Raw genomic sequence first — 9,660 nt, 5'->3', positions numbered from 1 at the left:
TCACGCGCCAAGTTTCCAAAAGGATAAAGTTATACGATGAAGACAGGTGTGTAACATATCAGTGGGAATGTGCATTTAACGAGGGATGAAAGTGATTGATCGCTGACTCTAGTGAATAATTTATGGCTTTGGTAGTTATGATTTTTCTCAATTCGCTTGACCCCTTCAATATGACACTGTATTGTTTTTATATAATTGTAATTTGACACTTTAAATGGGTGAGTAATTTTTTTTATTTTTGGATTATCAAGGAAAATGAAATAAAAAGATATTGTATAAAGATATTGTTTCTTCTTTTGTCAGATTTCATTTAGGATTCAGTTCATTTTTTTGTTCCAGGTATATTTTATAAACAAAAGGAAATATATTTGTGGCAAGGTGAAGACTGTCTTATGTAAGCAATGTTATAATATCACTCAGACATCAGGAAAATATTTAGGATCTAAATATCCATATCCAGTAATACGAGCAAGAGAAGTGGAGAATATTATTACATTAATCGTATTATTTTTATGAAGTTTTACCAGAAATTTAAGATTTTTGAACAAACACATGTTACATATAATATAATATAATAATATAATAATACAATATAATATAATAATGTTATATATAATATAATATAATAATACAATATAATATAATAATGTTATATATAATATAATATAATAATACAATATAATATAATAATGTTATATATAATATAATATAATAATACAATATAATATAATAATGTTATATATAATATAATATAATAATACAATATAATATAATAATGTTATATATAATATAATATAATAATACAATATAATTTTTGTGCGTGTTTCGTGCGTGCAAAAATTTAAAAAAGACTAAATGTGAATAATACACTCAAAGATAATTCTATATTAACATTGCAATTTTCGATAAAATTGGAAACATTAGAAATTGATTGCAGTTAACACATGAAATTTGTCCTATGGAAAAGTAATAAAGTTTTTTAATAAAAGCATATTTCTTATTTTATAGTATTATTTAGTTATTGAAACATCTTTTCTTCTCATGACATTCAACAATAAATTAAACAATAGAATTAAAGAATAAAATTGTAATGTAACACAATAAATAATACAAGCTTTTATTTATTTATATACTTTATGAAAAATCACTCAGCTCTCCAAATATATTCTGTTGTAAATGCATCAAATTTCTATAAAAAATTACAAAGTGGTTATTTTGATTATTTTAGTCGTGCTAATCTAAAATAAATAAATTCTAAAATACTTATAGGAATAAAAATACCAATCACCAGGAAGCATCGGTGGCAATCAATATATTAATATTTCTCTCATTTTAATTTACAGTTTATTTCAAGCTTGTTCTTTTAAATCTTACTCATGTTAACGAAATCTTCGCCGATTGGCAATAAAATAAATGCGATAATTGCCAAAGTCTATTTATCAACTTTCATGCCACGCTATTCAAACAGTTTCAAAAATTCGTGTTACAATATTTTCACATGAAATTATAACCGATATCCAAGCGTGTTAATTACTCGTATAAGATGCTTGTACGAGATAAAATGTCTTACACGTCAAGATAAGAGATATACAAGTGGATACGAAAGTGGATGCAAGTAAAATGAGCATTTGTCGCTCGATAGTCGATTCTCTAAACACTGAGCGACAGCTTAGTTACATTCACGATGTAAGGATGTCAATGATTATTAACGATACAGAGGAAAAGTTAGTTATTAATCTTGTATTAGAATTCACCCTTTTAATTACGACTGTGTGAGAGACAATAAACTCAGCATCGTTTTATTTATTTGATAGCAATGCAACGTTCAAAATTAGGTTTTATAAAAAAGAAGAAGAACGTAGTGTTATTACTATATCTTTGAACGCGTAATGTGTTTATTTTGCATCATTCTTAACGTTCCATCCTACGTTTCATTTCTACGCAAATAATTACAAAAGCAAATGACGATTAAGTAACGATCACAAACGAAAAAAAGCGTTTTCAAAGCGAATCTCTTATTAAGAATTCGGCTTATTGCGGCAAGAGGTTCGTACGATTATATTCATTGCGTGGAATCAATAATCCTATTCATTATACTCTGATTCAGACAAATTCTAATAATCAAGTCACGAGTCGATGGTCGAATCATTAATTTTCATGTTCACAGAACAATATAGCTTTCTCTTATCTTGCAGCACACAGCAATACAAATACATATGTTGGCGTTTGCAGCAGGAAATGGAGGCTAAGAAAAATCTGTTGCATCTTTACGTTGGACTCGCCTTACAATGATTCTGCAACAGTTAATCATTACGAGATCGAATCTATCACGTAACAAGAAATCGAAGAACCATCTTGCAGATAACTGATGCTAGCCAAGGCTGAAAGAGATGAAAAAAAGGAAAAAAGAGTATAAAACCGACCTATAGAAATCACAACTTCTTGATGATATACGAGGATTTTGATCTAGGATAACGTGCAATTATTGTTAAACGCCAATTATTGTTAATATCGTTAATTATTTTTTAATTGCCTCTGTTTTTTTGTAATTTCAGATTGATAACAGTTTAAGTTCGTGCTATTAATTATTGTATTGTAATTTTTTAATCACTTTCAGTCAGAAATGATAGTATCGTTTAGGCAAATCTCTAATTATCAAAGTGTAATAAATCATAAATTAATAAATAAATTATAAAATTAAGCACTATATACGTTATAATCAAATAATTGGTAAATAATTAGATATTAATAAATGATATAAATTTACTACGTACAATAAACTAATTTGCTTTTTCAAAGAATTAAATAACATTAAAATTTTAAAGAACGTTAGATAATCGTAAATCAATTAATAAATTATAAAATTAAATAAAAATACTATGTATGTTGTAATTCTTGAAAATCAGTTTTTCTAAACAGCTAATTAGAAATGACATTAAAATTTTAAATGACAGGTAAATCTGTCGAAGTCATAACTATAATAACATAAAATATATAGAAGTATAAAAATAATATACAAGTATGTAATAAATTGTAAATTATAAAATTAGAAAGAATTGCAAAATATTAATTGCAGACATACACTTTACATTTTTGTTTGAAATTTTTCCTCTCTAAGTAAAAAAGACAAGAATAAAAATGAGATTTGTATTTATTAATTCACAACACAAAAATAACTTGAAAATAAGATATTTGTAACCATCTTTTGCTGAGGTAAGAAAGAAAATTGTTGGCGAATTTATGAAAATTACGTGCAAATGGTCATTGATGCATTATTGTCGATTGCAACTTACGCCGCAAATGTCAGGGTTAAATAGACGACTGATGCATTAGAATGCCGATATTCCAATATCGTGGAAAATCTTGGATAATTTACTTAAGTTTCTGTCAAATTCGATTTCGGTGACGTTGACAGTCAAGTTTGTACGTACACTGTGTTGGATTTAGTTTCGATATGGCATGCTTGAAATGTTGCAAGTACAGGTTGCAAGTTAATGGTACAAGTGACAGATAGTTGTTAAATGTCAGCACGCGCTTGTTGAATATATTTTATAATCAACACGGGGAAATGAGAGAAACGTCCAACACCAAATTGGCAACGATAGGAAAAAAGTTATGCCTATCGTTAATACTAGTGCGTGTTAATGCCAGTTATTGAATTTTATTATCGCTGATGGTAGCTGACTGGTTGAGAAAGAAGTTCTAGAAATTATGTTAAATCGACGAAGCCGCAAGTAGAGGTTTTAATTCTGAGAATCCACTGTTAGGTAGTAGATATAAATAGTTCTATGCAAAGACACAGGTACCTTGCTTAGTTACTCGGCAATAAAAAACTTTCACTCGATATTAAAGATTTTTGCTTGCTAAATTTATCAAGGGAAACCAATAAAAATGTTCTCGAGTATTGTGTTATTTCAAATACGTGAGTTATTAACATTTTTGATAACAAAATCTTGTATATAATAAATTATAATAACAATGTGTTACTTTTTACAACATTTTCAGACTTTTAAGTACTATTGGAAGCTATTATCTATTTATGTTAATTTTGTTGAGAACAATGGCAAAGTACGAACTCTATAGCTAAATTAATTTTAACAATAATGCGAATGAAATTAATTGTCAGGTAAATGCAGTGTAATTAATAAATAACGCCATGTATATAACTATGTGTACAATGCAAACATGTCATGAATCGTGCGTGTAGAAACGATTCAAGGAAACGAAGATTTCCTCTGCCATAATCGCAGCTAACACAATTGTACGTGACCTAGACACTGCATCCCTTTATACATTCAATTATAGCCTGTTCTGTTCGACATTATAAAAATTCTGAAGAAATATCCGGTAGAACCTTGTGGCAAATGGCAATTATCTTCCTATTTCTCTTGCGCCTTTTGTATCTTTATCTTACATTGTTGCATTTCCCATTCGTAACTGATGTTATCGACGAAATTGAAATTGAATCACACATATACTACGAATTACGTACTTATGTTTGTTAATTGAAATGTAGTTTCCACAATAATTTTTCACAATACCACGTTGCATTATTTTATTGTTAACTTCTATTTTTCTGGTTTTATTTTCGTGTTACTTCCTTATTGTCCCAGCAATCAATTAAAATCAATTAAAATTTCGATTTCATTTAATAATCTATTATCTATTTTTATAAACGAATCGTGAGAAATTTTTTTTTCTGTTTAATATATGTATTTTTTCATTTTATGTAAATATTAATATATATAAATATAACGTAACATCAATAAAAAAAAAAGGATTTTTGCTTTTGACTGTTGTCATTATATCTTGTATTTTTTATTTAACATCTTATTCTTTTGTTCCTATTAATTCTATTAAATCCTTAAATGTTCTATTCTGTCTCTAATTTATCTTATTCTCGCTTTCATGCAAACGAATGAAATTCTGTCATTTGATTTCATTTTGCTTATATTCTTTGGATTTCTATGCTTCAATTATATTTGTATTACATTTCTTTTAGTATTAATTATCATTGCGATCGATTGTCCCTTTAAACCGTTTTAAAACCATTCTAAAATAATCGTTTGTCCAAGGCATAAGAGGAAACTGACCTATTTGCTCGTTTCATGACTCTGGTCTGTTTTTCGGAACGTCTAAAGTTCGCGTTGCTCTTCTGGATCGCAAGAAGAGAAGAATAAATCTGCTGCGAGGATATCATCCAAAGTCACACGGTTAAATATCGCGAATAATCTCGCTGTGCCGAAATTAATAAACGGGCCCGTTATGCGTCTGTCGTTATGCGTATCGCGTGTTACGATGAAAAATCTCGGTTCTCGATTCATCCAACCACATTTTTCCGAAGATGCACTGGTCAGGAGTACATTGTGAAGAGGGCAGGGATGACCCCTTTCACTGTACCACGTTGCTACGGTCGTGTATATAAAGAGGCGAAGCATCTGACGAAGAAGCACAAGTATCAACCCATCTGCATCCTAACCGCTTCATCGCCGGTGTCTGTGTGACAGAGAGATTATGTTCACTATCAAGGTAAGTGCTCAGTTCGTAAGACACACGCCCGACAGAAGCTCGCAATACTCGGTTTTCATACGGCGAGATAAGTCCTTTGACTTGAATGCCATCGGCACGGCCGTGAATTACCATCGGCATCGCCATTGGTGTTAGGCACACGGAAACAGAGCTTTGATTTACGCTGGCTATGGGGGAAAATTGGCCACTCTCGTGGCCTGTATCTCGTCACCCATGCATTTCCCGTGATCGGTTCAACACTCTAACGATAAGTACCAAAGGAAGGCCTATTAGATATCAAGATATTGTTTAAACTTCAATTCAAGTTAATTGTTACTCCTTGTGTCCACGAAGTAACTATTTTCACTTCTTCGATTAGTTTTATTCATGTTCGAATACAAAATTCAAGTAAGTGAAGTTAACCATTTTCTATTTCTCTGATGATTTGAAATTTTGATATTTGCTTTACAATTGAATCATTGTTTTATATTCTATTTCATATTTTTATTATTTTATACTCTGTTTCAAATTATTTTAACGTCACTTCCAGTAATTACTTGTCGTTCCTTATACTCACCAGTATAATATCTTCTTCTATTATTTTCTATTTTGAATTCAAAATTTATGTAAGTAAAGTAACCATTTTCTCTTTCTTGATTATTCGGGATTTCGATATTTATTTTCAATTATTATTCTCATTGCATTCTATTTCATCTTTTATGTGTCAGTGATGGGTATGCGAATAAATATAGAAGGAAGAGTATTTAAATGTCATTTCAAGTAATTCTGTGTTATTTCTCATATTTATCAATTAAATATTTTTTCTTACTTGATTATTTTGTGCTTCGAATATTAGATTTCGACAAGCTTGAAATTAAAAGAAGTAATTATTTTTTCTTTCTTAATTATTCTTATTTAGTCACTCTTATTTTGTTCTCTATTTTATTTTTTATATATCGTTGTGTTATGTGTATGTATACATAAAAGGAAGTCTATAAATATATATCGAAAAATTACTTAGTAAGCGTTTTTTTATCAAGTAATTAATTATTATTCCTTCTATTCGCGAAGTAACTATTTTCTCTTTTTCAATTTATTTTCGACAAGTAAACTATATTTAAGAACTGTGTCCTTTCTTTCTTGATTATTCGGAATATTGAAATCGGCGTTTTTACTTTATTCTCCAGTTTAATGAAGAATTTATATTTATAATTCTGATGGTGATTACAATTCCAATTAAATAGCTGTGGTGACAACGAAAACAGTTATTATCGAACAGAGACAGCGCAGATGCTTCGAGTTTGTCCCGAGTGACGTAATATCGTATTTCAAATCATGCAATTTTGTTTCGTCTCTCCTTTTTTTCTCTGTTGCATCGTGCTGCATGAATGTGACAATGTTTCGCTTTACTCGAAACGTTGCGTCGCTATGAGATTTATTATACTGCGAAATAAAACGCGTAATACAAATGTAGAACGCTCGACGAAAGTTTTTTTTTTTTTTTTTTATCAATACGTGTTTCTAAAAACTGAAAGAGACGGAAAATTTGAAACACAACTGCACTCACTGGAATATTTATCTTTCATATCGAAGTTTCCGCGAAATTTGATATTCATTTCATAAATGTTTATGTTTTTATGCGATAAAAACTGACTAGATTCACTGACATAAAAAGTTCTTCTGTGTTAACCGATTCAACGTAACGCAACATATTTGATCTCGGTCTTCATGATTCTAGATGTCATATTATACCGTGTAATAGACACAAGATTGTGTCAAAAACTGTTGTATATTTGATCTTAAAGATATACGCATAATTAAGTTTTAATCTTTTCCCTTGTAATTCGATTGCAGAATTAATGGAATAGGTTATAAACTCTACATTGGCAACTTTTTGAGTTTGAAATCTAAACTTTTCTGCGACGTTGTAGACAACAACGATATTTTTCGCTGAATTTTAGAAACTTCATGTAACAACCTTGCTTGTTGACAATAGTCGTTATTATTCTTTCACCTTGTATGCATATTTTTTAAATTATACATCCGGATGACTTTAAAACCAATTGTACTTGCCAACGTTGTCATTATCGTTGTATTGCAGATAGGACTTTTCTCTTTCGTTCATATAGCAAAGCCACAGTTGTTGCCTTATTAGCATCGAGCTAAAGACATTTTAACACATATTCTACACACGTAAGAGTCTTTTCTTCGCAACAGAATCGTCCTTCCTTCTCATTTACTTAACTAATTGCGAAAACTGTACGTAAGACATTTTTGCAACCTGTAATTGAGACGAATCTGCTAATCAAGCTCTATTTATAGAATTCACCAGCCATCTCCCTTGTAAATGTTATAAAGAAAAAGCATTTAAACTTGGTGGAATTCGATCTTTCGATTCAAAGTTCACAGTGAAATCGAACGAAATTTCTAGGCTAGCATAAGCTTATTATTCTTCTCTTACGCTGCGAGCGTATCTCATTTTTCAAATCGACGATTCGTTCTCAATGCAAAATTAAAAAAGAAGGTGTTCGAATCTTCATTAGCAATCGCTGTTGCGATTGCATACAATCAAAATTAACGGAATTCGAACGAGGGAACAGAGGACAGGCGTGAAATTAAGAATAGCATTATCATAACAATTACGAACGACGAACGACTAACGCGATTGCATCACGTTGTATTCATGTCGACACCTTTTTCTTCGAGGCAGGACAATTGCGACGGAATAAATCACATACCAACGAACGTTCCGAATAGTTTCGTCTACGCGTGTACGCGGTCGTCGTTTCCAATTGTGTTACTTTTCCGCGCCATTTTGTCATTTAACTGGGCCATTTTGTCATGCAAATAGCACGTTCAACAAACGAATAATGAAATAAATACTCGTAATTTCTCTTTGTCGAAAAAGAGTTACCATTCCATCTAAAATCTTTTATACTAAATTTAAAAGTTTTTATCAGTCATTTAATTTCATATTTTATTTTAGAATTTATATTTCAATTTTTATTCGTATAATTTCTCTTTGTAGGAGAAAAGCATTGCTACTCTATCTAAAATCTTTTATACTAAATTTAAAAGTTTTTTATCAGTCATTTAATTTCATATTTTACTTTAGAATTTATATTTCAATTTTTATTCGTGCGCATAATTTCTCTTTGTCGAAAAAGAGTTACCATTCCATCTAAAATCTTTTATAATAAATTTAAAAGTTTTTTATCAGTCATTTAATTTCATATTTTATTTTAGAATTTATATTTCAATTTTTATTCGTGCGCATAATTTCTCTTTGTAGAAAAAAAGCATTGCTACTCCATCTAAAATCTTTTATACTAAATTTAAAAGTTTTTATCAGTCATTTAATTTCATATTTTATTTTAGAATTTATATTTCAATTTTACGCATATTTGTACGCATAATTATAATTATGTTTAAAAAATCTTGTTTTTGCACAGTTTTGTTGTTGATCTGTTTTGTTGTAAAATGATCAATCGAATTGTTAAACTCAAATGCTGAATTCAAGATTCATCGTTTCGAAGGTTAATTCGTTTAATGATTATTTACGTCATCAATACAAATTTCTCTCGGCTTTGGATAGTGCAAAATTATTCTTCCGCATCATCGAGGTTGCAAATGATCGCTTATTACAAGTCGTGACAAGAAAATAATAGCTTCATTTAATTAGTTCTGTGTCCCTGTACATGTGTACGTTTGTAGATAATTACAAAGGAAGTAAAATAGGTATTAATGAATCAGCAGAAAAATAACGACAGTATTTATAAATCTTTGATATTTACAATTGACTTACAAAGAAATAGATGCTCGCAATTTTAAAAACTATAAATATATGGCAATATATTATTATTATTACTTATATATTTAACATATTATTTATATTATTATCACAATATATTATTTAATTATTTATTAATATATTATAATTATTTGAAGAATTAATATATTATAATTATTTGAAAATAACAAAATACATTTTTGGTCAAACTTGTCAATCTAAAAAGTTAACGAAGCTCTTCAAATCGAACACATCGTACGGGACAAGCTACATAGAATATTCTTTAATAAAACAAGAAATCAGCGAATAAGACAGTCAATAGAAAAATATATACATTCGTCCAAAAAAAAAAAAAAAAAAAA

The sequence above is a fragment of the Frieseomelitta varia genome, unplaced genomic scaffold (assembly GCF_011392965.1).
Source record: "Frieseomelitta varia isolate USP_RPSP 00005682 unplaced genomic scaffold, Fvar_1.2 scaffold_1013, whole genome shotgun sequence".
In the NCBI taxonomy this organism is placed as follows: Eukaryota; Metazoa; Arthropoda; class Insecta; order Hymenoptera; family Apidae; genus Frieseomelitta; species Frieseomelitta varia.
The sequence above is the reverse complement of the archived record's forward strand: the minus strand, read 5'-3'. Positions refer to the sequence as shown.